Below are 23,203 nucleotides of genomic sequence, written 5' to 3' on the forward strand. Positions count from 1 at the left end.
TCAGTTTCTTAATTTTTGTCATACAGTGCAACATCACATTGCAAAACTGATGGCCGCAAACACAGAAGATGATCACAGTGCCACGCCTCCACTTATTGAATCTTAAACACGCGCTTCTGAAAAATTCTTTTAAGTTGGCTTTCTCACATTTGCCATGCGAACGCCACACACAGCTGCCTCTTTCTAATAAGGGAAAGAAGTGAACCCCAAAAGTGATGCCCACTGAGAACTTTGCAGTAGCATGCCATTTCCCCTCTTGAGCCGAGCAGCCGTTGCGGTGGCTCAGTGGTTATGGCGCTCAGCTGTTGACCCAAAAGGCGCGGGTTCGATCCCGGCCAGGGCTGTCGCATTTCAATGGAGGTGAAATTCTAGAGGCCCGTGTACTGTGCGATGCCAGTGCACGTTAAAGAACCCCAGGTGGTCGAAATTTCCGGAGCCCTCCACTACGGCGTCTCTCATAGCCTGAGTCGCTTTGGGACGTTAAACCCCCATAAAACCACACTATTTCAGCTGAGCAAGGCCGTGAAAGTCAACACCAGTGCCATGGGCATTTTCGACGTGCCCTGGATCTGCACCACGAGATGACCAGAGAAAATCCCTGCATGCTAGAGGCCTGTTTCGCACCTCAATTTTCATTACGTGGGTTAACATGGGCCGGTCAGCATGATAACCACTCGCATACCAACCTACTGAAGGATTCTAGGAAAAATTAGGTTTTCCGCTATTACCGCCTCAAGCAGATGGAGGATTACACACGGCACCTGAGAATTTTGTTCTTACGGAAATACGGACTTGTGGCATAGCACCCCATGTTAGGCCCAGTGAGGAGCGGGTGACAATTCTGCCCATGCAAAGACAACACTAAGAGCAAAAAATAAGAAGGAAGTTGACAGAATAGAACTATTAAATGCACAAAAAAGGCTGTGCAATGCTAGAGCGAAACAAAACTGCGCGAAGAAGACGGGACAAAAGAAAGGCACGAATACACACACACAAAGCGCAGTTTACTTCCAACTGACTTTATTTTGTAAAAGCAGGGTGCTTATAAAGGCAATCACAGCAAACTAGGAGACAAGCAGAAGCAACGTGCGAACGGCAATAATACCACGTGTGATTACGATGCATGAAAAGTTCGAATGTGACCATCTAAGAAATTGATTTCTTGACATGAAAGAGATAAAGAAGGGGCGCTAACACACTTATCACCTCTTTTAGAAATGAAATAGGCCTCGATAATTTCTCTTTCGGTTTTTGTTTTGGCTTTAGAAAGGAACTTTGTTTTTTCCAGGTAAGGAGAACAGGTTTTCGTGTCGCAGCTCTTACAATGCAAGGGTAGATTGCTGCCAGTGCCACTGCTAAGGGATCGCCTGTGTTCTAAAGCGCGCTCATTAAAACAACGGCCAGTCTGGCCTATGTAGGAACGACCGCATGACAAAGGTATCTCGTAAACAACTTCGGAAACACAGTTTGTAAACTTGTTCCGGTGGTTCTTCTTGCAAGGGGTGGGTTGCTTTCTTGTTCCAGCCAGTAGAGGGCACACTTTTTTCTGCGCTTTGTGTGTGTGTATTCGTGCCTTTCTTTTGTCCCGTCTTCTTCGCGCAGTTTTGTTTCGCTCTAACCATGAACCGACTAGCCCAACATCATGTCTTACTTAGTGCAATGCTACCTTGGATCAGGGACAGATACAGTGGCAAAAGTCCCAACAGTGACAGCTGGACACTGCAAGGAATAAAAGTGCTGTGAAGCAGGCAAAAGAGAGGAGAAAAGAGAAAAAAAAAAACAGGAAAACAGAGCACATGAGACCCACTGAATCAGTACCTATGTTGGCACCTCATTTCCTACAAGGTATACATGAAAAATCTTGGATAAAAAAAAAACAGTACAGCAGTTACCCTATCATACAGGGAAGCTGACCTGTTCAAAATCAGGTATTAGAAAAATCTGAAACCAACAGTACTGCATTAATCTCATGTAATGTTATCCATTGCCTTGGCATATCGGAAGTTCAATATCTTTTGCACTGCTGTCGTCTGTCAAATCATCTAGTAAGGACTGATACTCAAAACATTTTTTATACTGGTTTCCCATTACCTAGGGTTGGACACTAAAGGTTTTTGTGCCATCAATGCTTGGAAAGATACATATCTTGTTCTGCTCACATAAGGTATAACAGCGAGCCACAAATGTTCGTGTTTTATTTCTAACCCTTCTTTTTCTGCTATATACTACCAAAGATGTCACCATACTAACAAGCTGAACTTTTGGTTCCCATGAAATTAATTGCAAACAAATCCTAGCAGCTGCACATATCAGCAGAAAGTGCTACACCTTGCAACACTTGAAAGGGACTCTGTCGACAACAGACTAGAACTTTCGTCATTAGTCAAATAGATTATATGGATATCACTGGCAATGGTAACGTTTATCCTGCAATAAAAGACAATTATTGCAGAGAAAAGTGGATGTAAAGTTTCTCGCCATTTCACTGAAACCCGCGACGTCAAGACCAATAAGGACTTTAGTCAACCAAATGATCAGGCAGGCTTTCGTAAAGGATACTCGACAATAGATCACATTCACACTATCAATCAGGTGATAGAGAAATGCGCAGAATATAACCAACCCCTATATATAGTCTTCATTGATTACGAGAAAGCATTTGACTCAGTGGAAACCTCAGCTGTCATGCAGGCATTGCGGAATCAGGGTGTAGAAGAGTGCTATGTGAAAATATTGGAAGATATTTATAACGATTGCACAGCTACTATAGTTCTCCATAAAGTCAGCAATAAAATTCCAATACGGAAAGGTGTCAGGCAGGGAGACACGATCTCGCCAATGCTCTTCACTGCCTGCTTACAGGAGGTATTCCGGGGACTGGAATGGGAACAGTTGGGGATAAGAGTTAATGGAGAATACCTGAGTAATTTACAATTCGCTGATGACATTGCCTTGCTAAGCCACTCAGGACAAGAACTGCAAAGCACGATCAATCAGTTAGACAGGCAGAGCAGAACGGTGGGGCTAAGAATTAACATGCAGAAAACCAAAGTAATGTTCAACAGCCTAGCAAGGGAACAGCAGTTCGCCATTGGTAGCGAGGTACTGGAAGTAGTAAGAGAATATGTCCACTTAGGGCAGGTAGTGACCGCAGATCCGGATCATGAGAGGGAAATAACTAGAAGAATAAGAATGGGATGGAGCGCATATGGCAGGTTCTCTCAGATCATGAATGGTAGCTTACCAATATCCCTGAAGAGAAAAGTATACAACAGCTGTATCCTACCGGTACTCACCTATGGGGCAGAAACGTGGAGGCTAACAAAGAGGGTTCAGCTTAAGTTAAGAACAACGCAGCGAGCTATGGAAAGGAAAATGATAGGTGTAACGTTAAGAGATCGAAAGCGGGCGGAGTGGGTGAGGGAACAAACGCGGGTTAATGACATCTTAGTTGAAATCAAGAGGAAGAAATGGGCTTGGGCAGGGCATGTAATGCGAAGGAAAGATAACCGCTGGTCCTTAAGGGTAACGGAGTGGATTCCAAGAGAAAGCAAATGTAGCAGGGGACGGCAGAAAGTTAGGTGGGCAGATGAGATTAAGAAGTTTGCGGGGATACAGTGGTGGCAACTAACAAAGGACAGGGTTAATTGGAGAGACATGGGAGAGGCCTTTGCCCTGCAGTGGGTGTAGTCAGGCTGATGATGATGATGATGATCATCATCGTATCAAAGGAAACGGTGGAGTATGCTAGCCTTGGGGATCTGCCCACAAAAGTCCGTCTCGACACTTCGCACTTTGCTTGGTAGTGACAACACATGTATTTCTTCTTAAGAGCCTAGCCTATACCACTTATACAAAACCTCATTTGCAGTGAAAGTAGCACCTCCATCATTAGAACACTGAAATCTCTTGGCACAAGTACTCCAAATCACCTTTAGTGTCAAATTAAAAACAACCGTCACAATATGGTAATGAAATTCCCCACCTGAACGAGATAAAATTTGTTAAGGTTATTGCATCAAAACTGAAGTCACCAAGAAAATGCAGAAAACAGATAAAACAAAAGCAACCAATATGTCAGCTCATTGGTTGCTGACGCGTTGAACAAATTTTTTTCTATCCTTACCAGCACAATTTCACGCATAGGCTAACTGCACAATAGAAGCAACCAGCTAATACAGCGTTCATGCTACAACATGGTCACGTGGGATTGACCACCACCCAGTCGAAGACACGTGCTACTCTGCCAACATGCAGAACCTAAGTGCAAAGTTGCACCGCAATAGCGACTTGCAACAGAGGTTAACAAATAGGCTCGCACATGCTAGCTCACTCGCCCAGATCCCAGGTGGCCTGTCACCATGGGTGCGAACAGCGGTTCCTTGTGGCTTTTCTCTCGAAAAATCCCTGCCAGACAAAACTGAGTGGGCAAACAGGCCTGTATATTGGGAAGGGTGCATCGAGCATATCTCACGGAGTTCAGTCACCGTCCTCGTCATGCTTTCACTTTTTGCTCCCGCCTGTAGAAAACAAATCGAACAGCTAATTGATGTTAATCCACAAACATTTCCGCTCAATAGTAGTTAAAGGTGCACTGAAGAGGAATCTGAACTTGTCTTTTTGCCGCGGGAACTCGATCTACACGTTTCTAGCATTTTTATAAACTGCGACTTATTGCCCTGTATGGCCGATTTCCCAAATTAAATCGAATTAACGGCCGGCTCCCGCCCTTTTTTTTGAATTCTGCCTCGTACGGTGGGCGGAGTCGACCAACGCGTGGAGTGCCTTTCACCCAGTCGCGTGGCGGCTTGCCGCTCTGCCATCGGCGGAGTAATACGTAGTAGTCCGTAGTAGCAAATAGTCCGCGCGTTTTGTTTTTTTCCGCGGGCTGATTTTGCGGCTATATTATTTGCGAATGAAACTATTTATTCATGGAAACCTAAAAAACAAAATAAAGCGAAAGCAAAGCCTCCACTGAGCTGGCTGAAAGGAACTTCACGCGTTGGTCGACTCCGCCCATCGTACGAGGCAGAATTCAAAAAAAAAGGGCGGGAGCCGGACGTTAATTCGATTTAATTAGGGAAATCGGCCATACAGGGCAATAAGTTGCAGTTTCTAAGAATGCTAGGAACGTGTAGATCGAGTTCCCGCGGCAAAAAGACAAGTTCAGAATCCTCTTCAGTGCACCTTTAAGGTTTCACCTGCCCCAGCTGGTTGCACTGCACGAGCAAGGGGTGGTTGCACAACTAGAGGCACTACAGGCACAACGGTCTGAAATCTGCCAAATAAAAGCAAAGGTAACAAGTCTAGTGGACTAGTCTACAAGAAATGCTGAAGCACATGGAATTCCAGAAAAAAAAAATAACAAATCTGAGCGACACGATACAATTCCTAGCCGGAAGACTTGGGCTGGCAGCGCCACATAGCACACAGAGACAAGAAAGAGACTGAAATGTAAAGAAACATCAGTGCCTCCGATACAGAGGTTTTCTAGCTCATAAATCTACGACACATAAATCAAGAAGAGAATGACCCTTAAAGAAGAGAAGGTATATACATCAATTAGAATATAGCGCTTCATAACAAGAAGGCGTTATGCATGGCAAAGAAGTTGGCTAGAGAGAAAGACTATAAATATGTATGGGCTCGAAACGGGAACTGTTGCTAAAAAAACACGATGCAAGCGTAATCAGAATATAGACTGAAGGCAACTTTGCCAACATCAGATAGTATGGACATGGAACAACTTTGGATAGAAGATTGTGAAGTACTCGGACAGGATTACATTATCGAAGAACAATGAAAGGCCTGCTTAGATACAATACACACACATAAGAAGTCCACGAATGCACTGGGATCTGCTAAGGATATATTCAGAAAAATGTCTCTGCACAGGACATTATTATCTTTGTGGAAGCAAATATTAGGAGTAATACAGCAAATGCCTAACAAACTGATTTCCAAAAAAATTGCAGTCTATGCAGAGAAGACAAAGGGCGAAGGAGTTTTCATCTATGTCAAACGCAACTAGTCCTGTGTACACGAACTACTGTCGGTTGGGGAAGAGATGTTGCTCACGGTAGAAGACTGAAACCACACGTTTGTCATTTGTGCAGTGTACCAACCCCTAGGAAAATATAAACTCGCACAACAGCTAGCATCAGCTGTCGTAGAAGGGTGCTCACCACCAAGCACAAGAAAGTGACAATAATACAATGAAGAAGGATGGATAACTGGGCGAGTTTGTACTGATACATCGTGGGAGGGAACAGCGCGAAACAAAACGACGGACAAAGGAAGAGGACACAAAGACGAGCGCTGACCAGCGCTAGTCTTTGTCCCCTCTTCCTTTGTCCGTCGTTTTGTTTCGCGCTGTTCCCTCCCACGATGTAACAATAATACAAGACAACTAGAAGATTTGAACTGGCAGTGGCTATTCATAAGTAAATAAGCACATGCATATTAAAGAGAGACCACTCAAGGACAAAGGCAAGCACGGATGGTGACTGGTTTATTTGGGTTATTGGGGTTTAACGTCCCAAAGCGACTCAGGCTATGAGGGACGCCGTAGTGAAGGGCTCCGGATAACTTTGACCACCTGGGGTTCTTGGTGACGTTTTCCTGACACATTTTTACACAGCGCGCCGATGGACGAAGCGTTTTAACGGCGTTCCTCACAGGCTGATTCGCTTTGGATACACAAATGACAAAACAAAGCAAAAATGTAATCGAGGGCACTGGTGGCGTGCTCCCGCTATAAAAGTGCCACAAGTACGAAGTAAAGTTCTTAATCAACAATTTCGCGCTGCGAGACAGCATGCGACGAAAGCCACAACAAAGGACAAAGGCATTCGAAAGCACCAGTAAGCCTTGCCTTCAGCAACATACCAGACCTCCTAACTTCCAAAAGCTTACCCTTTTGGCCGCAATACACTGCATTTTTTCTTCTAAAATCTTCTCACGCCGCTACGATGCGCAGAGGGACGAGGACGAAGAAAGCACCCACATCAGAACCGTGTCGCACACTAGAGCCCGAACGGACGGCGTCCGGCAGGCTGGGGAAATAAAGCCACGCACTGTTCCAAGTCAACTGAGATGTCTTCACTGCTTATAACACTGATTCCGGCCACACGCTTTGTGTGAACTGTCATACACAACTGTCTTCAGTATTTGTCAGCATGTGCATCGCAATGACAGCACGGACACAAACTCGAGCATCGAACTTCGCGGTGGCGCCGTGGTGGCGGCTTTCAGGTAGACTCAAGCGCGTCAATACAAAAAGAAAAAGCGGTATATTGCAACACTTTGAAGGTAGCGCTAGTGAAGAGATCATTTTCTCCAATTTCAAAGGAAGTGCGGTTCGAACTCAGTTGAACTATATTCAGAAGCAAAGTATTACCAGAAGAAATTTGAAACCGTAAGTATTGTTTCCTGCTTGGTTTCCTGTCTCTGTTGAATACACAAGGAAATAATATAATCAGTCAATGTCTCACGAGATCTCAAAACTTGTTTTATTTCGTCTGTTTGGAAAATAAAACACTACCTTAAAGTATTTTTTGAAGTTGTTAGGTATTTTATTATTAGAAAGATATTACCGACTTTTAATGTGGTAAACCACGACTGCACCATGGCGCCTGTTCAAGTTTGTCCAAAGCTGCGCGCGCCCGCCTCCATCGAAAAACTTGCCAAAGCATGCGTGACAGGTGCGGGTCTTCATACATTGGAGCTGGTCCTGACATGCAAGCCGGTTACTGCCTTGTAAATTCAAGCGCTAAATGCAAGTTCCCAGTCTACATGACGGTGCGCGGGGACCTTGTCAACGGCAATAAGGTATGCTACGATGGTAATGCTCTTGCAGTCAATTACGCTGTTCCGTTGAGTCCTTTCATTTTTTTTTTCTTCATTTTTTTTCGTTGTACTGAGTGCAGGCGCTATGCATTCATCTGCTTTAATGTTGATGATACTGCGACATGAGCCGCGGCATGGTAAGTTGGGGCATTATTTTTTGACAACTGCATAGCTGCCTGCGCTGAGCGCGTGACGAGAGACGTGCTGAGAGGTGCGGGCTGTCGTTTTGCAAAACCGCGTTAAGCCGTAGCAATAAGTGTCATTCGCTCGCAGCTATTACTTTCCCAAAAAGAGTGTTTTCTCTCGCCACCAAATACAGAAAGCTGCTGCTGTTGCTACTGCCGCTGTGACCTAAGGAAGTGCATGGGCCTGTCGACTGTCCCCCAACCGGGCCACTTTCGCCGTCCCGTGCAGACTGAAGAGAGAAGAAAGAAGAGTCTGTTAAAGGGAAGACGCTCGCCGCAGACTGAAGAGAGATGAAAGAAGTGTCTGTTAAAGGGAAGACGCTCGCCGCAGACTGAGAAGAGATGAAAGAAGGGTCTGTTAAAGGGAAGACGCTCGCCGCAGACTGAGAAGAGATGAAAGAAGGGTCTGTTAAAGGGAAGACGCTGGCCGCAGACTGAAGAGAGAAGAAAGAGGGGACTGTTAAAGGGAAGACGCTCGGAGCAGCAACCGCGTTCGCCAAAGCGGGGAACACGAGAATAAGTCATGCAGGTTTTAGAGCTTTCAAATCTGCCACTGACCGTAGCTCTCAGTGTAATCACTCCGTCCAAGTAACTGGCTCAGCCGTACAATTTCCACGCTGGATGCCGTGCAAGATTTTTGTTGCAAAGTTCATTGAGCGCTGTGAGATGGTTTCCAGACCGGGTCACATGAGGGCAGCCTTCTAAAAGGGGTAAGCGCTGAAAAAAAAGAAAGAAGTTCAGCTAGACTTGTGCATAGGAGGGGCTGCATTGCAGAGTCTATTGTCCAGCAGCGCATGATGTGCTCGAACATTTGCATACGAGTCGGGCGCAACGGCGCTGAGGAAACGTTTTCTGCATTTAATTGAAGTCACAAGAAGTATAAGGACACCAAAGTTTTAATTTTAAATGCACTCACTACACAGAGCAATGTGCAAAGTAAAATTTCAAGCTTTTTAAAGCGCGCGACTACTTTTATGTTACAATTTTTCGGGGGACCTGTGTGCATGGTGACAGTGCTGCCACTGCAGACTGTGCAGCTGCATTCTGTAGTAATTGGTGCCACCACTTATAGTTGTAAACTGCCTTGTCTAATCCGTGCGCAGTATCGGAGTTTCACTTCTTGTTGGGATCAAGATCGAAGTTCAGGTCCTTTGCCTTGGTTTTTCTCAAAACCCAGCACTATCCTTGGGATTTACAAAGAATGATTGGCATGTGTGTTTCACTTGCTTTATCACGTAACAGCTTCAATCATGTGTGCAGATAGTGCAAGTTTATCACCTCTGGGCAGAAGTTTTTGACTGGGAGTATTAGCAGCTCATGCGTGCTCTAGATGTTGTGCTAGCACTAATGACAATGCATGAAGGAAAAGGCTAGATTGATACACATATCCAGATTTCACATAGTGTTTCCTGCATGAAAGGTGCTAAACATGTGTACGGAAAAAGTTGGAAAAATGAACTTAGAGGTAGCTTTTACATACCCAACAGGCATATCTCAAATTTTAAATTGAACCCCTTTTTTATTTGATTAAGCAGCAGACAGTGTTGGCAGTGCAAGAGGTATTTAAAGGTTGTTCTTAGTTTTTCTCAAAGCAGCTGAGAAAAGTAATACCCCTGCCACACGGCAAATTTAATGTCATTCTCATCGAATGACATTTGTTCGACTTAATGTCATTTTTTCTGCGCGCTGCTACACGGCAAAAACTAATGTCATTTGCAAATGATGGCGATTGCGATGGAAAGAGAGTACAGCATACAAAAATTTCGATGTATGCTTCAATACGTTGCAAAAAGTATTGCTTTGCTAATGGAAACCGATTCTAAAATCTTCATCCTCATTTTAATCAACATATTTAGATAGGCGCGCTGTGCGAGGGATCTAAAAATGTTGATTTCAATAACGTGATGATCACTGCTATCCACCACAAGTCCAAGCCAAGCCAAACCTCAGCCAGCTGCGGCAGGCAAATGGCGGACGTCATATTGTGAAATGCTCTCTATGGTGAAATTAGACAGTATTAGCTGTGCGTCCGCAAAAGCTTTGCGCATGTTACGGGCGCACCTTGCGCGCACTGCCGCCCGTCCTCACAACAGTTTTAGTAGGGAGCACGGTGGTTGGGTGTGACTAGCGTAGCGCGCGAGAAGCATAACATACTGTGGCGCCATCTAGACGATAGCAAGTCAAACCTCGTGAACTGAGTGCCGAAAAAACGATTTTCTCTTTTATTAACGGCAGTAATGAATGCATTCGAAGGCTTTGTTTTTTTTTAATGTAAATCAATTGGATGAAATGAAAATGTAGATTCTAGTGCAAAGTTGGAGAAATACTTCGCTCGGGGTCGTTGCTATGACGACAATGTACGCCGTACATAGTTAAGCCTAGCATCAAGAAATTCTGAAATTTATCTCAAAAGCGACTGATATTTCAAACCTCTATTGTTACGGAGGAATGAGAATGCACAAAATAAAAGCGAATACAACCGTTTAGAGCAAGCTATCACGTCGAAAAATGCAGCGGCGACGCAGTATTCGGTCCGAAGCGGGCGAGCTGGGCGTCGCCATGTTGTGAATGTTAACCACGCAAGGCTGGTAGCGAGAGTGAGTTTTATTTTTTTCTCCAATTCTATTTGGCATTTTTATATACATAAATGAACGACAGCACAATCGTAGGGATGCGGAAATATTACAGTGCTTGTGACGTTTTTGTAATCGTGTTTTTCGGTGTATATTCTCACCAAGTCTCTGGTGTCGAGGGAACACATTAGCTCGGACGTCGCAGGCGAATGTGTTCAGGGAACTCATTCGATACCTAATGTCGTTTTCATCGAATGACATTAGATTTTCTCGTGTGGCAGCAAACTAATGTCGTTTTGAACGAATGTCATTCGATGGGAATGACATTAAATTTGCCGTGTGGCAGGGGTATAAGAGGGCAATAAAAGCCTGGCAAGTAATTTTTCATTTCGAGACATAGTGCAAATAAAGATGAACAAAACAACACATTCTATGTTGTTGCTCACTCATCCTGTGGTGCATTTGCTCATAATAGGAGTCTCTTAATAGGCAGTTCCAGCAACTTTTTGTCTGAACTCGATTTGTATTGCTGAGGCCATTCTCATCTGAGTACATGACTTTGTTTCTTTAAATACTGAAATTGAAACTCCCTAACACGGCCTGGAAGGCTGCTTTGCCCGATGCCAATGAAGACTCCCCTTTGGCAGGCGAGCCACATTTGCACGCTGCACCATAACCGAATCTGCGACAGTACAGCATATACAAAGACTGACTTCAGATCTGGAGTTATTTCTCCATGACCTACAACAAAGTAAGTGACAACTCCTTAGATAACTTCAGTATAAATTACTCTTTTATACATATGACCTAGTGTCAAAAGAAAAGTTATCTGACTGGGTGGAAAAAAACTTGCCCTGGAAGTTTTATTGGCACCTGTGAACATCAAAAAATTGTCAGAGTTGGCATTTAACAGGGAAGAACACATATCAGTGCAAATTTCTTGTGTGTTTTGTTATCACCACCTTTTCCTCTTGCGCTGCCCAGGACCTTATCGAGATATGAGTGTGCTGGCATGCCACTTGAACGTGGCCAGAGGATACAGCAAACCCAGTGGCACCTTCAGCCTGCTCTAACCTAACCTTGCGCAATTGTGCCCCTTCCCATGTGCCCTGAAATCTCAGCTGTGGTTTTAAGGAAGTGGAAGTGAAGCCGGCCTCTCTCTGGGGCCTCGCCGGCGACGGGCTGTGCACAAAGAGACTCCCAGCCTGGTGCCACGGCCGACCCAGCTGTGCGCTGTGTCTGTGCATCAGCCAGTGCAGCCTAAGCCCTGTGCAGCTGTGTGCAGAGGGCTGCCTGCTGGGCCGGCCAACAAACCCTAAAAGCGCAGCATCGCTTGTGTCCAAAGATGCCAGTGCTAGCTGAATGCGCATCTTGCATAACTTGTGATTATGGCTTCTCCTAACAGTCGTGCGCACCGTGCTGTGGCAGCCTAGGAAAAAAAGTTTTTTATTCAGTTTTTATTTTCTGCTTACGTACCTTGGAGGGGCTCTGTGGACAGCTCCATCCGCTTTTTGTTCTGAGTTAAAATCATTTCGTATCTTCGCGTTCGCCCTGCAGCAAAAAATTCATTTATCGGTGAGAAAATTGCATTTAAAAATTTTCCCGGTACTCTGTTCAAAAGTGTGAGATGTCCACATTGAAAAAGGACTCAGTGGTCATGGTAGCTGCGTCCAGGGGCGAGATCCAGCAGCGGCTCCTTTCGAAAACCGTTGTCTTTGAGGGTGATGACAAAATGACGTAGGCAAAGGCAGGGCCGGCGAGTCAGGAGGAAGAGGGGAAAGGCACCGGTCAATTGGCGAGCGCGCCAGCTTGCAGAAGTTCACGCGACGACTGTTTAGCTTCTTCGGGGGCCATATACTGGTTAATAAGTTGCGTCAAGTACGAATTAAATATGTGAACTCTATACTAACACGTTATCAAATAGCAAGTTGTAATATGTATGAATAATCTTAGTTAAGAATTGTTGCAACGTTTTGCTGGCTGACGTTTACTGTTTTGGCTGCTAGATGGTGTTGTCTGCTTTTTGCGCGGAATTCTGATTCCCGCGCAAATACCGCTTTGCTCCCGAATAGGTCTCCCGCTGGTCCCCACGTTTCGCCACTGCAGCACCTTATGCTAGTCGAGTTCATGGAATGGAACCCATGCTTGGTAAAGGGATCTTCCGTTCTGACATTGGAAATAACCAAAGCAAGCACGGCACGGTTGTGGCGAGAGCTCACCGCAGCTTTGAATGCCAAGAGGCCTGCGGAGATGACAGTGGAGCAGTGGAGAAATTTTTGGAAAAAAGAAGTGTACAGCTCCCGCCACGATGCAGCTGTCATGGCCGCTGAACGCAGGTAAGCTCTATGATAGAGGATGTGCCTCAGCTGTTGCGTAAGGTCAGCTTGTTTGCTCAAAGGGGCACCGGTGGTGGCCGCTTGTCTGGGCTACGGGGCCGCATCCTCGCCCTGGTCGGCCGCTCAAGCGCTGTTGGTGTATGCGGCGGATTTTTGAAGAGGTACGTTTGACAAAAACTGCATTTTCCTGCATGCTTCCATTTTTGGGTTGCTGATTTCGCCTTGCCCGGCGTTTCTGGCTGTCGTGTCCGGTCGCTGTGTTGAATGCAGCGAAGACGCACACGGTACTTTTAGACTTCGTTTATTTAAAGCCGATGAGGGTGCGACCAGCGTCGACCGAGGCAGGAGCCGAACTGGCCGCCCGAAGAAAGGAGGGAGGGGAGAAGCGTCCACGGCAGGGAGTGGCTTCCCAGAACAGGAGGAGGGTGCGGGGGCGCACCGTGGGGGCATCTGGTGACAGCGTGCGACGAAGGGCAAGTAGTCGTTAGGAGGAGGATTGAGTGGTCGTTAGGAGGAGGATGCGAACTGTCGTTAGGAGGGGAATGCGAGTGGTCGTTAGGAGGGGGCGCACACACACAAAAGCAACAAGGGGACACAACACTGGCATAAATATTTGCTACATACATGTGTGATCTTTGTTTTGCTTGCTATTATTATTTTACTGTGTGATTTCTGTATTGTCAAACCTCATTTGGCTTCATAACTTACAATGGTATGTGCCCCTGTTCTTTACCTCCCCCTCCCTTTTTTTTCATGTCCCACTCTGTAATGCCCACCGGGCCAAGAGGGTAACTGAAATAAATAAATATCGATCAAGGCTAATTAAGAAGTGATTTCTGAGGTCTGCATATGATTGCAAGGCCGAGCCATACTTAGCTGGTGACAATGTTTTGACCATCAATTGGGTTAGCATGACTGGAGGGGAGGAGTTTTGTCAAAATTTTCCTCGATCCAAAATCCGTCTGCATCCGAAATCTCTTTCTGCAGATGCATGTGATGCATCTGTGTCTGCATAAACAACAAAAATTAAACAGATTTGAGCACATCAATTCTTGGGATACAAAAACACATTCTACCTGTTAATTATGTTCACTGTGAACAATGGTCAGACGTATAGGATATAGTAACGAACATACTCAGGAAGGTGAGGGTCCAAAGGCTGGTCGTTGGACAGTGCATATATACAGCAGCAGGCATATAATTAACAGCGCCTAATTTTCTCTGTTTTGATTGTCCACAAAAAAGTCACGTGCTAGAATTTTCGCGATTTCCATTAAGCGGCATATTTAGAAAATACTAAATAGATAATCTACACAGAATGTTTTTGGCAATTTGACTTCAATGCATCACAGTGTGAAATATTGCGAAGGTTCTTGGACATTCATTGAATTTGTCTGCTTTTCTGAGATGTAACGTGTTTGTGTGTTATTTATTTTTGCTTTGCTGCAACCCTCATGTGACTAGTTGAGATCAATCATGGGAGCGAAATCACAATAATGGCATTCATTGTGGTCATCTTGTGCATTCAGGACAGCGGTCCTTCCGCTGCGCAGTCAATGGACGTGGGCACCTCAAGTCCCCAGCCGACTTCGTCTGCTGCTGAGGTGCAGCCCATGACTGCGAGCGCGCAGCCTCTAGACGGCAGTCCCTGTCACAGTGCACTTCTGTTGGAGAACAGCCCGGGACTAGTGGTTTGCTGCATAAGTTCAACCATGTGCATGGCCAATTACTAGTGGTATCAAGCTTCCATACTTGATGTATATTCTTAGGCTCAGGCCAGCAGGAGCGGCGCGCACCATCACGCAGGCCAGCTGCAGAAGATTTTCTGCCAGAAATAGCTGCTGGCTATGCGAAATCCCTGGAATTCGCAGCCGAAATGAAGTCTGTACGTACAGGCGCGGCCATAAGTAAACGGAGCTCGCTATTCTGTTCGAAGTGCAATCACGCAGAGCAAATGTTGTGGAATCTCGGCTTCCTAGGGGCATGGTGATTTTGCCTGAGTGGTTCGCATGTCGTACAGTAGAACCCCGCTGATACGTTTTTCACGGGACCGTAAAAAAAAAGACGTAAGAGCCGGGAAGTAGGTCAAATTGAAAAATGACAGTGGTGGGCAACTGAACACATTTATTGCCATGTTAGCGCTTGAAGAAGTCGTGCAGCATTGCCTGTCGCATTTTCTCCCATCCGGTGAGCACAACTCGCTTCTCCAAAACTTGCAGTGCCGTGTGGCTCTCGCGATCGTTGCGAACGTACCTTCTGACAAGGTCCAATGCCGCCACAACCAATGTAAACGTTGGTTCCGGCTGCGGCTCATCCTCCTCCTCTTTGTCGCCACTGTTGTGCGTGTCTGCACACTCGGCCACGATCTGGTCGATCGTCATAATCTCTGAGGTGGCAACGGCATCGTCCACAGACATGTAATCGCTGTACGCGATCCCGTTCGCGCCAACCGTTTCCATGGCCGTGTCGAGTTCGCTGTCCTCGGTGGTTCCAGGCTCTGCTGCGCAGTCTACGTCACCGAAACACTTCGCGAAGCAGTTCTTGACCGTTGCGGCGGTGACAGCACTCCATGCCGTGGCCAAATAGTGCATGGCATCCAGGATCGTAATGCCGGTCGGCTGCTGCCCGCGGTCCACAGAGGCCAGGGATCGCTTCACTATGCACTTTCTGTAGAAATGCTTAACGTTTTTTATGATGCCAGCATCCAAGGGTTGAAGGTGGCTGGTTGTGTTGGCCGGAAGGTACACCACCTTGACATTCCGCAGCGACGTAGTGTCCTTAGGATGCGCGGAGCAGTTATCTAAAAAAAAGGACGACTTCCCTGCCCTGAGAGCCCATCTTTGAGTCCATGTACGAGAGGAACTCGTCAAAAATTGTGCATGTCATCCAGGCCTTAGTGTTGTTCTTGTAGTGGCAGGGCAGGTACCGTACATTTTTCAGGCAACGTGGGTTTCGAAATTTGCCGATGACCCACGGCTTCATCATCTCGGAGCCATCAGAGTTGCAGCACAATAACACGGTGAGACGGTCTTTGCTGCATTTTCCGCCGTGGCAAGCCTCGCCTTTCAAGCTTAGCGTCTTCGATGGTTGAACTTTGAAAAAGAGGCCCGCTTCATCGGCATTAAAAATGTCCCGAGGTTCGTAACCGTCGATAATATGCACCACGGACTCTTTCCAGCTGTCTACGGTAGCCGCGTCCACGCTTGTGGCCTCCCCGTTCACGGTTCGGTAGCAAATACCATGTCTTCGCTTAAATCGGTCGATCCAACCGTTTGACGCACTGAAATCGCTGATCCCGAGCTTGTCGGCTATCTCAAGTGCTTTCTCGCGCAAAATGGTGCCATCAAAATTAAAACCTGCAGCTCTGGCTTGCTTAAACCATTTGTATACAGCCTCATCAAGCTGCACGTGCTCCGCACCACGAGCTTGCTTGCTTTTGATGTCGAAGGTCTGGGCGTTTGCTTCAATCTCGTTTTGTTTTGAAACAATGGAGTTCAGGGTGGATGGCGCGAGTCCCAGTTCTTGGGTGATGCACACTCGCTTCCGCGTCGGGTTCGCGTCCACAGTGCGGAGAATATTTAGTTTATCCTCCAAGGAGAGTGCTTTGCGCTTTCTTAATGCTATCACGCTGTATGTAAAGTTCCCACGCACGCACTGTGCGTAGACTAGAGAGGACAGGCGTCGGAGCGAGGCAGCCGCTAACCAACAGCCAGGAGGGCGATTGAGAGCGCTGGACGCGTGTGCGCACGACCACGGAACGATGCAACGACACAGAGGAAGTCACGAAGTCAGCCGCTCAAGCACCAACCGCACAAAGGAACAAGCATGGAAGAATGAAAAACGGCACAAGGATAGGTAAAAGCAAAAAAAAAAAAAAGCGCAATGGCTGCTGCTGCTGATGATGATAACGCAACCTGTTTGAGCGTCACGGGCACCCTCTGTAGACACGCCAGCGACGCCATGCCAAGCCAGGCCAAGTCAATCCGCCTGAAAAGTAAACATGGCCGTCGCTGCTTGTAACGCGGGCCGGCTTGGGGAGCCAGTTCACAACGTATCATGCGGGAACGTGTCCGGAGTTGCGACGTAACATCGGGGTTTCTAATGCATGGAACTCTATGGGAGTCATGCCGGGACTCGACCACAGGAACGCAGCACCCGGGAACGCAACAGAGGGGTTCTACTGTATCAGGCTGCGCTTCGTACAGCACCGCTTGAGCGCTCAAACAAGTTGCTCATCTTTTTATTTTGCAACCTTGCTTGGTGATAAACTGACATTTCTGCAGGACCGCAAGCAGCCACAAAATTTAGAAATGTTAAAGCTCGTTGGCTTAAAATTGTGCCGGCGTCGGAGGGGGCCCGGAAAAGTGGCGCCGGAGGAGAGGCCAGAAAGGTCCACACAAAGTGGACACTTTTCAGCATCGTGGATGGCATGCTGAGGAACACGCCACATTATGCCGAAAGGTTCCGAAAAACCACTTAGTTGCGCAGCCATCTGTGCGAACTCCAGCCTGGCATTCATAACTTCACTGCTGTCACCCGCCCTACCACTCTTTTTTAAGCCGCCTTCTTCGTGTTTAATATCTTTTTACCTGCTTTGACTGCCCAAGCTTCTGTGTTTTTAAGAATATATTTTCTCTTCAGCTGCACTGGTAGCTTTGCTATTGTTATTTTCACATTATTTTCCTGGCGAGAAATCTGCAGGGATTACATCAAAACACCTCACATTTTACATTTCAGGTCTTCAACAAATGTGCCCCCAGAAGAGGACATGTACGCTAAGTCGTTTCCATAAGTGTTACTTTAATTTATAAAGCTTCAAATGATTTAACTTGTTAAGCTGAAAGCAATTGCATCTGTGCTTTTGTGCAGCTGCATTCAGCCATCTTCGCTGGCATCCAACAGCCCTTCCAGTCCAAGACTGGTGACCAGGTGCGCACCTCATTGTTTGCTTACCATAACGATTACTGCAGTGAAACAGTATGTACAGCATTGCCATTTCATTAACCTGTGCAGCTGTGCCTCAAGCTCGGCTGCTGTGCTTTTTCAAGTAATATAAGTAAGCTGTACTAATTGTAGTGTCATCATCCTCCAATAGTAGCAATACCCTATGCCTTCAATAATGCAGGTACACTGACAGCCCTAATGACTTCACTGATGAAGATGATTTGAGGTGGGTGGTGATTTTCAATTTTCCTAGCTGTGGTGCATCACAGGTTCCTTATCAATACACCCTTTCCACCAGCCTTTCACGTTTAATAGTGGCTCGCCACTACTTCGCACTGTTATGCTGCACTTCCATAGAAATGGAGTAGTTTTATATGCATACAGATCTTGGCTTAGTTGCTGTCATGGCTCACCGCTGGTCTGTAGTTTCAAGTGAATCATACACTCAACACTGCATTGCAATGTAAGAGAAAAATCTTTTCAGTGTCTTGAGTTGGCGCATGATAGCCTGAGTTGCCTATGCGCCATTAAAGCAAACACAAACTTTTCAGTGTCAGATTTAATGAGTGCACACCCAAAAACTGCAGCAAGGTGTGAAACCAAGCTTTCGGGTACTAGATGAGTGTAATGTGTCTTGTTCGTTTTCATAGCATTGCAAGTAGGCAGCATGTTTTCTGCATGGCATAAATGGCACAATTTTTATTTTTTCTATAGGCTTCCCAATACATCAGAAGCTGCGGCATGTTCTGCTGGCTCTTCAGGGTGAGTTGGTGTTCACTTTCTTGTGTCGGCCGCCGCGGTGGCTCAGTGGCTATGGTGCTCGGCTGCTGGCCCGAAAGACATGGGTTCGATCCCGGCCGCGGCGGCTGAATTTCTTTGGAGGAGAAATTCGAGGCCCGTGTACTGTGCGATGTCAGTGCACGTTAAGGAACCCCAGGTGGTCGAAATTTCCGGAGCCCTCTACTACGGCGTCTCTCATAGCCTTAGTCGCTTTGGGACGTTAAACCCCATAAACCAAACCAAACCAAACTTTCTTGTGTTGGGATATGACACAGCAACAAACATTTTTATGAAGCAGGTTCTCAACTCCACAAGCAGGAGCCGCTGCCCCAGATCCAAGGTAAGAAAACTGTGCACACTTTCTTTTACTGGAAGCAGACATACTTTTCCAGTGCATTTCTTGAGTCCTGACCTGCATTTGGCCTCTCCTGGAGGTCTGCCAAAAGGCGAGCATCTAATGGACCTTCCTCTCGGTACTGGTATGGTTCACATTTCCTGCAGGATTTGAATGATAATCAGTGATTGCAAGAAAACGTTGTGCTGATATATTTATATGCAGGACCAAAAGAAGGCAGTCCGACAGCTTCGATGAAGCAGTGAAAGATGTTTTGGGGAGCTGCTCGGCTACACTGCTAGAAATAAAAAAAAGAATGAAATGCCTGCCCCAAAAGACGACAGTCAAGAGGCAGCAAACTGGATCGCTGTAAGTTGAGGATGCTGCCACAAAAAAAAAGGTGCGAGGTGACATTCAAGATCCACAAGCTGCTGTATGAAGCTGAAATGGAGCAGTATAATTAAATGCAATGTAAACTGCCAGCAATCTGAAAATATTTTTCTTTGAAAGCAAGCAATTTCGGCTTTCCTTTGACACGATAGTGTTTGTGCATGCTGACAAGTAGCTTCCTGTTATCGGAAATTACCTGCCGTCCTGCACGGGTCACGACACTTTCCTGCCATGGCACCTGGCTGTCACTCATGAAGTTGGATGCCAGCCTATCCCTTACTTCCAATGCAGCCCTGTAACACAGAAATGCACGAGATGTTCATCCTTTTCTTTCAGCTTATTCTGCCTGTCTAACTGATGTCGCATCTTATGGGCGTCTTTTACTCCTCGCCGCTAGCTGTACCCAAACATGCATTAAGCATGTGTTTTTTCACCTTTACAATTCTTAACGCAAACTCTAATGAGCAACATCTTATGTCATGTTGTGGTAAATGATCAATTTATATCAAATGTTTTGAAGGTTTCCTTGTTTGTTATTGATGAGCTTCAATTGCTTTGATGTAAAGAAAGGAGGAAATGCAAACTTATTGATTTCATGCTTTCCTGGAAATAATAATTACCGAGCAGGTGGTACCCCTGGTCTGTCGATCCAGGCAGGGCACTACTATCATTCCTCCATGCCTCATTTTTGACATTCCCCTTCCAGTCTTCATGGTCGACAAATCCAGGAGGGTTGAACGTTGTCCTTGACACAGTATGAGCCTCCTCGCACGACTGAGCCGGTAATTAAATACTGCCCTCTTCAAGTACTCACTGTACTAGCTGGCCCTGGAGGCATGAAGAGCTAGACAAAAACATAAGGTCATGGCATTAAAATTACATCAAACATGCACATACTTAGATGAAAAATGCAATGGAACTAATTTGAAATCATTGAAATATAAGAGGCAGCTGTGCGCACCCGCTGAAATCAACTTGAAAAGAAAAAACTGTTGCGACATGTTATGTCTTATAGGTGCTTTTTTTCCTGTGCGGCCAATTTGAAATACTACATTACTTGATATTATAGGGGTTTTTATTCAATTTTTGCATACTGTTACGCTAACGAAATAATACATAGGGCCACCTTTGGCTGCATTGCACAACTTGACATTTCCAGTATATTATACTTTCAGAAAAACAGGTTAAATATTACTCATGCATTTGCTTACAATCATGCAATTAAACCATATATGTCAACACTAGATTTTCTTACTGCATCATACCATTGCGTTCACACAAAATGCTAGCTAACATGTAAATTAGCAGTAATAAATGTATTTTAATACACTGATATTGCACTGCATACACAAAATTTAGTCCTCTGAACCATTTTTTTTTCATGCAGAAACTAAACCTTTCCTTGTAAGACATGCCATGTACATGCATGCAGGCTAAACTGCATTTGTAATTTTTTTGTAGAAATTGTTTGGCCATTTTTACTGCATGCATGCATTGCACAAAACTGCATCTGCTATGGGAAACCGTGGCAGCAGTAGCACAGTACAGCTGCATTGATTTTTCATCTCTGCAATCAGAGAAACATGTCAGCATTAAAAGTAATTAATGCAACTTGCCACGTCGAGGATAAGGCCGCATGAGGTAAGGCTTCAATGGAAAGGCCTCGTTGCCCACAATCAAGTATGGTACCAGACCCGCTGAGCCCACTGTTGCTGCTGGGGGGATAACAAATCAGCGCTCACTCAATATGCGTGTCAACTTTGTTTTTAAGAAGAAAACTCCCCCATCACTTTCTCCCCCGTAGTGGCCAACGTCCACTTACACAAATCTGAAATAAAGCAAGAAGTTTCTGTGTAACCCATTTAGCGTCTGATACAGCACATGACTTTCACCTTGCTTCTCCTGGAGTCACTACTGCGTTCTATTCTTGTAATTTCTGTGCTGCATTGTAGTTGGACTAAATATACATGCCACACACAATCAGAACTCAGAGATTAACATCTTGAAATCTGTTGCAATTTGTGCACAATCAAATATGTTTAATGTCAACCTGCGTGAGCAAACCATGGTCATCATACGCCTGTCACGCTATGCCCCTTAATTCGTCATGTAACTTATAGCATTGAACTGTCCTCTTTTCTTTCAGTGCATACAATGGCACTTTCAATGAATATAATACACTGTTTTCATGATTCTCAAGAAAAATACACCATTAGCGAGCAGTTTAACAAAAGCTTTGTTTTGCCATGAATGAACCATACCTGTAATGTGCATCACATGTTGCCATGAGGACTGTGCTGAATGACTTCTTGTAATTCAAGTTCCGTGACCTTGAATTTGTAGGACATTCAATGCTCACATGCTTTCCGTCAATGCATCCAATGCAGTTGGGAAAATTCCACTCTGCAAGTATATCTGTGGCAATCAGAAAGAGTGTTCGAGAGGCAATATAATATAGACTGTGACAAAAACAATAGTAATGCATTAGGCAACATTTGTCTTATGCGCTTTATGAGCTGCAGGAGTTCCACACACTTCAAAAGTCAGTATGTAAGGGGCATTGGGAAAGTCAGTAGCATAACAAATTAGGTAAAGAAATGCAAGCTGTACTCTTGTCGACACTATAAACCCTCTACGAAGTAAGAAAACGGGATGTAGTGCACTTACTTTTTTCCATTCTTCTGCTGTTCGTGGAAACCTTACATAGATTGGCTGAAGTATCTCCCATAGCAGCACCAATTTCTCTTACGGTCATTCCAGCCGTTGATCGTCTTGACAGGAAGTTGAATGGCAAACTTCTCATCGTGTCACCGTTTGCGAGAAATCTCAAATGTGTATTCTCATCACATACGTCTCAAAGGATAAATGGGGAGGAGGGGGGCAGGGCTGATTTGCATCATAGTGTTCATGCGGTACGTTTTAACCCAATACTTTCCGAGGGACTGTTGATCAGGCACTATGATGGGACAGTGCCCGGCCACGGACTTTCGGACTTACCTTACTGTCATGGCAAGTCGATCGTGTGCAGATATCGACTGCCTGAACGGAGTGTCTTGCCGCTCAATCACAGGTTGAACTAGCTGAAGCAGTGTGTCGAATGAGCTAGGCGGCATCCGAAGGAAGCTATAATCAAGAATAAAAAGCAACATCACTATATGTCACGTAAAACACACGGCACACTACGCATTTAAAAAGGTAATCACTTACTCTCTGAAGAAGCATTCATTCATTCAGCGTGCAGCCGGGGCAGCAATGCATTTGCTTGCCCCTCAGCGTCTCGGTAGCGCCAGCAGGGGTGCACCCAAAAGCTTCGCCTACGTGCCGTTTGCATGCGCCGCTGTCGCAACAGCAGAGAACACAGAATGACAAAAACGCTCATCGTCGTCAGAACATCGCCGTCTGCATCTGCCATTGCAGAAGTCAACGCGATCAGCGCGGTAGATGACGATGGGACGAGGAGGTATGCGGTCAGCTAGCCTAGCAAGAAAAAAGCGCGCAAGAACCGCGAAATCACGCCTATACTCGGCCAGTTCGAGACAAGGCGAGATCAGCGCTGTCACGGGACCCCGCGGCGTTCTCGCCGCCAGCGGCGTGCCGCGCGCGCTTTGCGGCCAGTGTGTTCGTACCTTTAGGTTATTGGAGCTTAACGTCCCAAAGCGACTCAGATTATGAGGGACGCCATAGTGAAGGGCTCCGGAAATTGACATCGCACAGTACAAGGGCCTCTTGAATTTCGCCTACATCTAAATGCAGCCGCCGCGGCGCAGCAAGGACACTAACAAGAAAGGGACACCACATGAGCACACTAACTGT

General features: G+C 45.8%; 3 pseudogenes; 2 read left to right on the plus strand and 1 right to left on the minus strand.

Moving 5' to 3' along the window:
• The first annotated feature begins 12,233 nt into the window (after positions 1-12,233).
• On the plus strand, positions 12,234-14,942 carry LOC149346251 (uncharacterized; annotated as a pseudogene).
• Positions 14,943-17,356: 2,414 nt separating this feature from the next.
• On the plus strand, positions 17,357-19,516 carry LOC149346252 (uncharacterized; annotated as a pseudogene).
• On the minus strand, positions 19,415-22,802 carry LOC149346253 (uncharacterized; annotated as a pseudogene).
• Between the last annotated feature and the right edge of the window lie 401 nt (positions 22,803-23,203).

Source organism: Amblyomma mixtum, chromosome 4 (assembly GCF_055824585.1).
Source record: "Amblyomma mixtum isolate Tamu chromosome 4, ASM5582458v1, whole genome shotgun sequence".
NCBI classification, from domain to species: Eukaryota; Metazoa; Arthropoda; class Arachnida; order Ixodida; family Ixodidae; genus Amblyomma; species Amblyomma mixtum.